This window comes from Buteo buteo, chromosome 21 (genome assembly GCF_964188355.1).
Source record: "Buteo buteo chromosome 21, bButBut1.hap1.1, whole genome shotgun sequence".
NCBI classification, from domain to species: domain Eukaryota; kingdom Metazoa; phylum Chordata; class Aves; order Accipitriformes; family Accipitridae; genus Buteo; species Buteo buteo.
In genome coordinates, this window is record NC_134191.1 from 6,621,254 (window position 1) to 6,634,301 (window position 13,048).

Consider the following 13,048-nt stretch of genomic DNA (forward strand, 5'->3'; position numbering starts at 1 on the left):
GAATATTTAATAATCACTTTTCTGAGTACAGGATGGACATTATTAGTGGGTAGGAAATTGTATGATGGTGCAATGGAAGGAGAGAGAGGATGAATTGTATATAGTGCTTTATGACACAGTTGAACTCCTTGGCTGTATGGCAGTGGTTGTAAGAGTATCAATGAGGTCCTTCCCAGAGAAGAAGACAGGCTCTGAGTCTCACAGACAGTGTCTTTGGAGCAGTTGGTGTTGGGCAGTGACATAACCTTGACAATCAGAGCCAGAATAGGTAACAGAAGCAAAGACTGACTCCGGCTAAAAACAAGCTTGAGGGCACAGTGTACATTTGTAGTATCAATAGCTCTAACTTCACGGTATAACACTGGTACAATGCTTTGACATTCAAGGAACATTGAAGTGTGATGATGCAGAAACCATGAATTTGAATGGAATGGTCACAGTTAGTCGGTATCTTTAAGAAAATGGTTTTCCTCGCTTATTTTCCTAAGTTCAATTAAAGCTTAGAGTTATTTAGCTGTGTAGCAGCATGGTGGAGATAACAGGTAATTGAACAGCGTCTGGAAACTTGGAGCCAGTTCTGTGCTGACACAAGTCCACGGTAGGTAGTGGGATCTCACACGGTCCCATTGCTAGGCTGGGGCAAATAGCTGGTGCTACAGCAGCAGCACAGAAATGAAACCCCACTGCTTTTGCATAAGACTGAAGTTGCATGTGTGTTCCTCCTGCAAACCATCATTTTTTTCCATCGGTGAATATATTCATAAGAGCTCTCCAATATTAATGGTTTTGCCTGAGCATCTGTAAAATTGGCTCCACAGGATGAAAACCTTGTAAGTCAACACAGGGAATCACTAGACTCACAAGGCTGCAGAGTCTGATCTGCATCATCATTGCCCCGGTACGGTGTTTGGCAGGAAGAAGGTTTCCTCGTCTGTCTTTCTGAGCTTAGTTTTAAACAGATTTTATAAAATAGAGCAGGCACCTGAGCCTTTTGTAATCTCACCATATCAGATATTGAAGTATTGCTGAATCCTCTTACGCAACTGCAGGCAAAATAAAACAAACAAAAAACCCCCTAAAACCAAAAGAAAAATAAATCCCTTCAGGGATTTCACCTGCTTCTTCTGCTTATAGTGAGTGGTACTGTGAGACAGGACTGTTTTTCTGTGGGAGAGTCTTGTCCCTGAATGGCTAATCTATGTGCTAATCATAGCCATGCAGGCTACACATTACACCCAAATCACTAGATTGGGTCTTGTTTTCTGCGGGGGATTTTTCCATTTCTCTGAGCTCTTAAATTTATTTTTTTTTCTATTAGCTGATTTATGCCTTTCAACCTGAGCTATATCAAAGTCAGCATTTACCACTGTATATTTACTTTGGTTTGCATGCAATTTACAAATGATATACTGCACTTTTATACAGTTAATTTGTTCATTCCAGCGTATAATGCATCCATGAACTTTCTGAATTTTGAGCTGAAAATATGATAAGTGGGTTATATTATGCAGTGAAGGAGCTGTTATATGAAAACACTTCCGTATCATCAATTATGTAGTAGCGTAATACAAAATGATATTAATACATGAATCAATGAAGGAAGTTGTATAATAGGATTCTCATGAGAACATGAAGCTGATGTTTATTAAAGATGTAAGTTTCACATTAAGAAGGAATACTTTGTTTTATTCATTTATTTGATAAGCAGCTCAGCTGCCCTGAATGGAACAATCTCATCGTATATTCACAAGGAAATCTCACATGCGTTTCTCGTATTTCTCACAGAGTTCGGAAATTTGATAAGCAATATAAATATCATAAAACCCAACTACGGGTTTGTGGTCCACAGTATTGCTTCCTTTGAGCAAAGAGAAGCTCGTCGGCTTTGGAAATGACTCCTCAGAGTGCTGCACACTTGTGTGTAAGCTCCGCTCCCCAGGGGTGTAGGCTGGTAGAGCTGGGTGGGATTCCACCCTGGGAGAGCTGGGTGGGATGTGGCGTGGGATCCAGGGTGGGATCCTACCCCTCCGCCCGAGCCTCTTGTGCTTCTGCACACCATGGTCCAAGCAGCCTCAGCGTTATTTTTGCCAGGTTGCTCTTCAGCTTATTTCACCTGGATCCCAAACAGTAAATGTTGCACCATGCCTCCTCCTCCAAAATGTTTTTCAGAACAGGCTACAGACCCAAAGCCCAAAGCTGCTGGGGATAAAATCAGCAGGGGGGCTATGTGGAGGTAAGAGAGTCCCTGAAGGTGCGTGACAAGTCGGGGTTGGGTGTTTGGGGTCAGCTGCAATGTTTTGTGTTGAGATGGGTGTATCTCCTTATCTATTAGCATTAGGATAGGATAGAATAGAATAGAAGCCATTCAGTTGGACCTACGTAGATCATCTAGTCCAACTGCAAAAAACCCCAATATAAAAACCAGCACACCCAAAGAGCAGGGGATGAGCCTTGCCCTGGGAAAACCACCTGACTGATCATGGTGTCCCCCCTGCCAGGTAAGTAGTACAGAATATCGGATAGAAGCACATGTCAAAACAGGTTTTAAGACTGTAGGAAAATGGGGGCTTATTTCTACATATTTATAATAAAGAAGTTAACACCTCTATTACACCAAGGCACAGGCTTTCCTTTAAAAAACACTTGATGGGTAGGCATTAGAGTTTGAGCTTCTCTAAGAATGATCAGTAGTCAAGAGCTAACTCTGCCAGTAGTGCCAGTAGCTCCCATTCATCTCAGTTTTACCAATATTAGGAACCAGAATTAACACGCCTTAAGATGAATGGGAGCCATTGCGTACTGTGTTTGTTCTCATTTGATTCAAATCTAATAGTTTTTTGAGTAGTACATTTGATGAGAGAGCATTTATTATTGTTTTTAACAACATTTAGATGCCCCTGTAATTTACAGGCTGGCACAACCACCTTATCCTGGGTCGCTGTCTGCAACTGGCAACTGTCTTTGTTTCCCTCATCGTTGCAAAGTGCTACAGGCACCTGAATACCAAGAACCATGGATATTTTAGAATGAAACCCTACACTGCTGGAGGAGCTAAGAAGAGACATCCTGTAAGGGAACAGCATGAAATGCTGCACAGGCAGCCATAACAAGAAAGCAAAGCTTTGGAAAGCACAACACTGGAAGAATTAGAGGGAGCTTCAGGTAAGCAGCACGTTGCAAAGATTTTGTAGCACAGATTCGATTGAGAAGAGTCATTTACTGAACAGCAGTGGGTTAATACAAAGAAAAGCAGGTACAATACCTAAAACAGGGTAAGAGAAAAGATTGAAGACTGTGTGATGAAAGAGAGAGGGAGAGAAGTGTGTCTGTGTGGGAGAGAAAGAAGAATGGCAATCAATATTAGGAACTGCACCCAGTTTGTTGAAAAAAGTAATGGGATATACAGGAAAACATAAGCAGGGTGATGGAAGCATGGAAGACTTGATGAAAGAGCCCATGGGAATCAGAGGGAATCCCCCCTTTCCCTTGCCAGGCGTTTGGTAAGAGGGACCCTGCAGAGAGCTCCCAGGCTAGCAGTCTGGCAGTTTGTTTGCTTAATATGGCACAGAAATTAAACAATTATTCCATTTAAAAAAAAACCCTGCTCCTCACAGGAACCTTAGATGTAGTCGCTGTGGGGCAGTTGAAATGGAAGTCACTCTGAAGCTGTTTTGCAGAGGTACAAAGCAAGAAAGATGGTTGCATAATTATTCATTTCCTTCCCCTGCCTTGCTAGCTTCCAGCCCCCAAAATTGAGGGCCACTGCAGGGCAGGAGTGGGCATAACAACTCAAGAGAATATGTCCTGCTTCTCCACTGATGGCCCAGAGGGTGTCAGTTGGCAGCTGGGGACATTGGGGTAACATCACCAGAGCAAATGTTACCAAAAATACCATCCTCCATGCAGTCCTTGAAGAAGGCACGAGGAGTGGCCAGGTCGGTAGGAAATCTCAGTTCTTTGTGCAAGTTTATGTCCAATTTCTGGTCCCCAGCACACCACAGTGTGATGGATAAGCATCCAAACCGCAGAAAAACCTGAAACAAGGGAGCAGTCCTATCACTAATGAAGATGCATCGTCACTGGGCTTGGTTCAAAGACCATTAAAGTTTCCAAGTAGTTCCAATGGGAACCAGAACAACCCTTTTCCTGAAGAAATAGAGGCATATATTAAACCTTAATTGGGAACAGTCTCCACAAGGATTTTCCCTCTGAGGAAAAGGAACTTTTTGCAGATATAATTGTTTTGAAGGGAGTAATTATTCCACGGATGCTTCCTGAGGTTGAATGATGACTCTCTTTATTTTTTTATTTTTCCTGAAAGCGGAAGAGCTGTAACACTCATATCAAGGACCAGTGGCATTACCTGGCAAGCAGCGGCCAAGCTGCTGTTTCAACATATATACACAGCAGTAGGAAGAATTTTTGTACAGTTTGGCTGACTATCTCTCTATTATTCTTTACCCTGCAGCACAACACAGTTTGCAGCAATTGATTGACTTAGCTGGACAGTGAGATAAAAAACTACAAATAAGACCGGTTGGAAGCTGTTCTTCTGCTGTGATTAGATGTAAAACAGCCACAGCTAGAGCCATGTTTTGCCTGGGGTCAGATCAACAGACCACAGATTCTGGGGTTTTTACATGTTAATTTTTACTCAATTTCAGTAGGGCTGGAAATCATCATCCTGAAAAACCCTTCAAGTGATGGAGCGTGTCAGTGTGAGCATCAGTGAGAGCTACAGAATAATCACTTTTTCCTCCCAATTGGGAAGATGTTGCAGGGAGATGATATGCAGGAGGGAGAGGCTGACTAAGATAGGAAAGAAAAAGGGACATAAATCTGGGACAGGACAGAAAGAATGAGGTGAAACATAGCAGGGACGAAGACAGATCCCTGGAAAGAGAGCTATCGTCTGCAAATTGCTCAGTGGTCAGGTCCTGCTTGCTGTTTCAAGCAGCGTTATGTGAAATCCTAAAGGTCCTTCCCTGTCTCTTGCTGGGGAAAGCTGCCATTGAGAGATCGCCTGAATAAGGAATGAGTCAAGGCTGATCATTCGTTAGCATAATCCAGCCCTCCTGGAAGACTTACTGCAAAATGCTGCGGAGGCGAAAGACACTTGAAACAAGATAGCTTAAAACCATTTTGTAAATAATTTGCAGCAAAGTTTTCTTTCATCATTTCCCTCTTTCCTGCCCCGGCCTCCCTGTTTGTCTTATCAAATCTTGGCAGAGATATTTGCATTGAACAGGGAGCTGCTCTTGAGAAACTGTGGTTTCAGTGCTGCAATAAAGCAGTCTTACCGCAAGGAATTTTAAAGGCTATTTTGGCCGTCTCAAGAAATGCTGATTTATGACTTGAATGCATCATGGTTTTTGCAATTAGCAGGACACCTTCTAGAAGTTATAGAGCATCTCAGGCAGAAATAGACAATTGTCTTTTTTTTCAAGTTATTTTTCTGAAACATTTCCTTTCATTCAACCAGTAAGTTAAATACACTCCATTAATAAAGCAGGTTCTGCATTCAGGCTAGGAAAACTTTGCTAGATTTTTCTTCAGAGTTGATATAGTATAATCAAATATTGCTCCCTGTAAAAAGTTAAACTTATGAGTAGGTTGGTTGATTTGTTTGTATCATCTGTACTACCCCCTTGGGCAAATCCATAAACCTCATCCTGAGATCTAGGGAAATTCAGTTGCATTGCTTGCTAATATAGCGATTGCAAGAATAGTGGTGTCAAATGTTACGTTACTGGAGATGTGAGTAACTATCTATATCACATAGCATTATTAGATACAGTGGCAGACAATGAGATTGGCTTGAATGCCACACAATTCATTAAGCAAAATAGTTTTCATCTCAAGGCATTCAGACCTGTCACATTTCTTTTAATGAAACCCTGAAATTTTTTAATAAAGATGCTTAGCAAAAATAGAATTTCAATAATGAATCTGATAACATATTCAAGCAGATATCAATTAAAATTTTCATTATAAGGGACAGTTTTTCTTGAATTTTTCACAAGATGTTCAATTTTTAATCAGTTATTTCTGGGGAAAAAAAAGGTTTTTCAGGAAAATAACTTTGAAAAGTTTAGACAACAAGTGCGTGTAAAACCTGAATCATCATAAAGAAAACATGCTTATGAGATCTTTATGAGCTAAAGGACAGCCACAAAGTTACACGTCTTTGTGCTAGCATTCTTCACAGTGTGTGAAACACTCTAGAACATTTCTACCTCTATTTTTATTTTCCTGAAGGGTAAAGAGTTTTTGGTTTAGTATAAACTGCTAATTGAAAGTTTTGATGCCTGTTTCATCTTTAGGTACATATGCTTTCCAGAGAACCATTTCTTGAAAGAGACAACCCGCATCCCAACCCAGGTGATTTCTTTAGGGGATGGAGAATTCCAGGTGAAACAGTTGGGTTTGTGGCAGATCAGCCTCCAGCCCGGAGGACTTGCTGGGTGAGTCATGGGGAATTATGATGCGGGTGTTAGAGACCCCCAATAAACCGAGATAATTTCCCACAAAACACTGCAGTCTGTGTGTGGTGAGAGCCACGTCCTCTGTGCGACACAGAGAAACATAACCTGGCTGGGCATGCTGGCCTTTACAGGAGACACGAAACTTCACCTCCTGTGAGGCAACGAGGATAGCTGTTGCACCAACCTACAGTATTTTGTTCCTGAAAAGAGATTTAAACTTTATGTTCAAAAAATTCAGTTTTTCAAGATGTCTTCATCCCATTTTGGGATGGGAAAGAGGGGAAAAAGCTTGTTATTTTCCCAAGGACAGAAATTTTGAATTAATGTAATTGCATTTTACTGAATGTCATAAAAAGATAAAATCAAGGTTACAACCACTTGATACATTATGAGCACATTTACCGCAAATCCATCAGAATCATCCAGCTTTGAATAAGGCTCTGCTCTTGTTATAGGCAAGTTTTCCTGAATTTGCTATTAAAACACTTCCATTAATGCTCGGTGCTTGCATTACTAGGAGATACCACTGGACAAGCAGAAAGACATAGAGTGAAAGACTAAGCAATGAAGAGGATGCTTGCCTCAAATGTGACATTTAAAAAACAGTGAGTATGGAGGAGGTGGGTCAGCTGTACAAGGCTAACATAAGCACTAAGCCATTTGCTTGTGCTCCATCCTAGTGTCAATTACTGTAGGTACATAAAAAAGAATATGCTTCCTGGCCCCTGAAAGTTATGGAATGGAAATACTGCCCATTTTGGCGTGTGAAATAAACACATTATCCTTTGCTTTCCTATATGGAGTTGTGGCTATTTATAATAGGAATCATTCATAGTTATTACAATAGCATTTCTCCTTGCCACATCCTGATTGGCTAAGGTACCTTTTGGTTTACTGTTAATGCGCATTGCCTCAATGAATAACTTCATAAGGTGGGAATAAATGAAAGCCCAGCATTAAACTAGTAAACGCATTCAAAAGCATTTGGTTTATCAGACTCCTGCTGTGTCTGTTATGCGCAGACGTTGATGTAGGCATGTGTAGTAATGTAAAATGTGGAACATGCAAGTCTTAATGATGGCTCTGGCTCAGCATTCACCGTATTTACAGCAGCAAAAAATCCCATTTTAAAAGCAAAATATGACCTCAGGAAATGTAAGGTTTATATTCCTGCCAATTCCTATTGCACTTTCCCAGGGAGGTGTTAAGCCCATTATCAGTCATCATGGACAAAATCAGCACTTCCACCTTTCAATGCCGTTTGATTGAACGTACATAGTGAATGACAGGCTTGAAGTAAAAAATGGGTACTTTGCACTTCTGTCCACATGTACATGGAGCCCATTGGGATGAAAGGCTCAGCCTAAGCTCCACATATTATTAATCATGCAGGATTGCTCCATAAAGCTGATTTTCCTTTGCTTCTTTGAAAGCCTCCTGTAATTGCAGCTTCTATTCTTTTCTTCCTAGGTCTATAGTGCATATAGAGAAAGACAAATTATGATATTGAAAAATGATGACTTTCTAAATTTCCCAACAATTTTGTGACAGAAATAAAGCAATGAAATGTCATAATCATTTTGGTTAAATCAGCTAGATATGGAGCGGTGTCTTTCATCATTTCCTGTATATACAGAATTTATTATTTGGCTATTTTATAATTGCATTGGTTGGAAAACTTGGTACAGCGTACATCATCCTTCTGTTGTTTTCATAGAAACAGGACATCATACAGCAGTCTATGATCTACTCACCTCTGCCAGAGAGACTCTGTTGCTACGTTTTGTTTCTAAACCCTTTGCTGCCTGGGGCATGTGCAGCTTTGAGACAGGCCAATAAGTTTTGGGACTAAAGAAGTCGGACAGCAGCTGGCACAACAGTCTGGCAGGGACGCAATGCTGTGAAGCTCACGTGGGATTTGCCGCAGACTTCAACGCAACCGAGCAATGAGTGTCAACGTTAAAGTGCTTTTTTGAGAGATATCAAAGCCCGGTGGAAATGTTGGTTGATAGCACCACTCCGTTGCTCTTTGAGGTAGGCAAGAAACATTCTGTTACCACCTGACACGTAGATACATCGAAGTGCACTTACACTTGTACTTTAAAGACTCTGTAAGCCAGAGTGGTACAAAGAAGTCCTAGCATCAGAGAATTAAGCCCTGAGGCACAAAGGCCAGATCTGTACTTGAAAAGGCTCCTTTTCAAAAAACCCTCCCAGAAGCATACATCATGCCACACAGAGTAGGAAAAGAGTTTTTATATGGGTATACCCAGCTTTGTGTGCCAGGACTTGTGTGGATAATACAGAGGGTTCACAAAGGAGGTTAGGGTCACTGAGTAACCTTGCTGCGCAGGCAAAAATTTCCGAGTGGTTTAGCAGAGGCAGGTATGAGCAAAAGGAGTTCCTGCCAGCCTTGGAAGCCAGGCTGAGACCTCGCTGCCATTTGCAGAGATGCGCTGAAGGACCCTCTCAACAGCAACCCATGGCACACCACCACCTGCTCTGATGAGGCGCTTGTTCTTATTCCTACACTGCTTTTTATATCCTCCCCAGGGATGTGAATCTTCTGGGTCCTTTGTTGGATCGAAAATTTTCCTGTTTCTTTCTCCTCTTTGTTCTTTCGTGTCTCTATGCCAAAAGGCTGTGCTTCAATCCTTCCCTGCTAGGTAAGATTCAAAGTCGTTCTGCTGACTAAGAACCAGCAATCTTATCGGGCATTAGTCTGTGTAACCACGTGGTTGTGGCTTCTTTTTCTCCTTGCACAGCTGGAGTGCCAGACAGTCCCTCAGAGCAGAAGCTGTCTTGAAGGGTAGGTTTCTTGAGGAAAAGGAGGTGACTAAGGATATTTCCTTTTGAGTATCTGTGCAAGTTCCTGTCTGCTTTTCAGAACCACAATTCAGCAGAAACAAAGGAGGAACCAAACTGGTGACAAACAAGCCAGAGTGTACGGCTGCTCATTTTATGCAGAGCTCAGAGCTTTTGGGTTTGTGCCTGCAGAGTCACCATATTTTAAAAATGGTAATTTCTGAGACCAATCTAAAAGGCTAATTGTTGCTGTTACTGATCTGCTTTAAAAGCCATGATTAAAACCAAAGAGAACAGTCACAATTCCTGCCAGCTGCGGGAAGCTTTGCGGCTGCCTTGTCCCAATTACAGGTTTTTTTGTAGTGAGCACGCTGTATTAGCATAGCTGCAGCTCCCTCCTAACAACAAGTAATCATGAGAAACATTTAATGGCAGGCTTTGGACCATGTCTTTCTTTCTTTTCCTGTATAGTGCTGGGAGTGAGGGTTTCTGGTGCCCCTAAGCCATTTTTTTTCCCCACTTTAATTACAGGTTTGGAAAAGGAAAGTCAAGGTTCAAGTTTATGTATTCACTGTATTTATTCCTTTTTCCAAAAAGAAGTAGCTGTCCCAAGGTTTAGGTGGCAGGTTCCATTCGTGCATCTCAAGTGGCATCACACTCTGCTTTTACAGGGAGGGCAGAAGGAGCAGAGAGGAGAACTTGCCTAGGAAGTGCTCAGAAAAGCCCTCCAGCCCTCTCACCCAGAGACTTTAAGGCGGGCAGGGGGAACAACTGTAAGCAAATGTGATTAATAACACCCAGCCTTGACTAGATCACAGTAAAAAGAAGATTGGACTAGACCAGACTGTCTGCTCCCTCTCTGACACTTGTCTTCAACAGCCAATGTCTCAAGAAACTGCTTTCAAAAACCAGCCAACCAATCCCCCCAGTAGCCCAGGCTCTCCATTAGAAAGCTGTTCACTAACAACCCGGTTGTCATGGGCAAAGGAATCTTCTAGGAACAACATGTTGCAGTAACACTGTCTAGTTCAGTCATATCCTTCGTGGGATTTGATCCAAAGCCTACCAAGATCAATCAGAACCTCCCACTGACTTTATAATGGCTTAAGCTCTGTTTAGTTGGAGCTACTAATCCAATTTCCACAGCCAGTGCTACTGTCTGTGAAGTCCCAGTGCTGATACATGAAATCCAGTTTGCTGCCAGTGGTAGCATCGTTACAGTTCCTGCTGGTCTCAGCTCTCTCTGAAGCAAATATATTCACATATCTGCAGCCACAGAAACTTGGACACAAGTCTTGCAAGGTAAGCTAATTTGGGCCTTGTCCACTGTGAATGGAAGACCTTCAAGAACAGCCTGGGATATGGGTAAAATCGACCATAACAATTCAATAAAGTGGCACTCTTCTGCTCAGTGCTGGTCCAATGGCTCAGAGCGGGTTCCTCTGCTTTGAGAGGTGTCATCTCTAGGACGATATATGAAAATAAGTCAGTAGAAACTATTGAACACCTTTTCCAAAACAAGGGCCCTTACTAACCAGGTTTGTTATCAATTTCCCCAGTTCTTTGAACAGAGAGAACTGAGAGGTCTTTTAGTAGTTGATGGTGTGCAGTACTTAACAGCCTAGTAGGGATATTGTACCAACCCATGGGCAGATGCAGCCTTTTCCCCAGAGACCTGACAAGACTACACTTACCTGTGCTGGAGGCCAAGAGTGTATGATATGTTGATGAGTTTCTCAAATTAATTCCTGGTTTAGACATAGTTTTATCTTCTGGTTTGACTGAAAGCATTTGAAATGTCCTCTTCCTTCTTTTGACTGCAATTATCTTCTGGAGCCACCCAGCTGGATGCACAACTCTGTGGCTCAATAGCTAGTGCTTTCTCACTTAAAATTCCCTTCCTGCAAGCATCTAAAGTGTGAGCTTGATCCTTTCAGTGTTCATGGAGAATGAAAAGACATGGGGACTCAGCAGAACTTAAAAGAAATTTATTTAGAGACCCAGACTAATATTGAAGAGTTGTTTGATTCAGCTACAATGTCCAGGTAGCTGTGAGATGGCGTACACCAGTGTTTATTTCTTGCTTTCCAGACCAGCTGTGCAGAACCACAGTGATGGGCTTTCCCATAGGTAGCACTTGGCATACTTTAGGGATCCTTGGAAATGAAAAGGTCTTTGTGACTGGAAATCAATATAATTCACAAGAAAGGGTATCACTTCCATAGCAAAATGGCCATTGAGCTGCATAGTGTCCTTTAAGTTATTGTTGAAGTTACTTGCTTTTCAAGATTTCCTTAAGTTTCTTTTATTTTCCAGGAAACTGGAGATGAAACAGCCACTATAAATCCCGTAAATCCAAAAGTGCCAGGTGTATAACAGCAAGTAGTTTATCAACTTCTGTTTATCTGGAATTTCTTAAAACTTGTCAGATACAATGATGATCAGAACTGACTTCCTACCAAACAGTTCAATAAAGGCTTCAGTCTCTGATTCAGATGCCAGATGAGTCGTCCATGAAACATCCATTAGGACACAGACCTCAGGTGTGGAAAAAGACAGCAAACAATTACAGAGGCTTTCTGGAGTAAAAGTAATTTAAGCCATGATCACCTGCTTGCTCAGAAATAACTGGTAAAATCGGTGATATGATTTCTTGTGATGGCCTGCCTGTTTTGTGTCAGGAAGATGCAGCCTTGCAATGTCTGATTAAATGTTTTTAACCCTGTAGCATTGTGCTAACAGAACTGTTTTAGCAAGAGTGTTGTTATGCCATCCGTTTTCAGGGTAGGAGTGAAATGCTGACCCCTGAACGGTGCTGGGAAGGATGCCATGCGTGGCACAGAAAGGAAATTTTTCTCCGGAGGAAATCTGCATCTGGTGCTGCTGGGCCATGCAGAAGGTAATGGGTGGTCCTCAAGAGTAGTTGTACTACGTGTGGGATAAGCTAATACCACAGTCTGAAACCACATTTGCCTATTGACTCATCTATAATGTTGTTAAAATATGATAATTAGAATCCATGCATTACCAAGGAAAAAATTAAAGCCCAGACACAAAGGGGAGTTAATTCTCCAAAACTATTTTGTGCAGAGATATTTGAGGGTTTTAGCAAAGTAACTCTTTCTGCTTCCTTATGAAAACTCATGCTCTACAATGACTCTTTTGAACTCTCTGGAAAATAATCTAATTATAGTTAACACTGTTATGTTCTTTGGTCCTTTCAACAGAGCCATAGGTAATATTATGGTTGCTCCAAAGCAAACAGCTATGTGGTTCAATCTGACATTTCATATTGATAAAATCACAAACGTTTTATTAAAAACAATGGATAAGGGAAATTATTCATTTTCTAGGTAATATAACAAAAGAGGGAAAACCACCATTGTTTTCTCAACAACAGGAGAAATATGCTTTGTCAGATGTTGTTCTATAAATGCATTTAATTAAAACGTTGTATTTGTCTTCTCATACACTCTAGGAGAAAGCTGGTGTACCTAACTTTCTCTTTCCTGAAATCTTCCCATATACCTTCCAAAGTAAATGAGTATCTTAAGAGCAAGACATTCTGATCACTTGAAGGCTTATAACCACACCTGAAAAAAGAAAGATTAAATATGAAAGAATGGTATAAAGTCTGAAAATGTGCATTTAAATCTTCTAGTTCAATCTCAAACAGACAGACCTCATTTTTATTTTTATTTTTTTTTGTTTAATAAAGCCCCAACTGGAAGCCAATGAAGTCGGAAATGTATTGACTT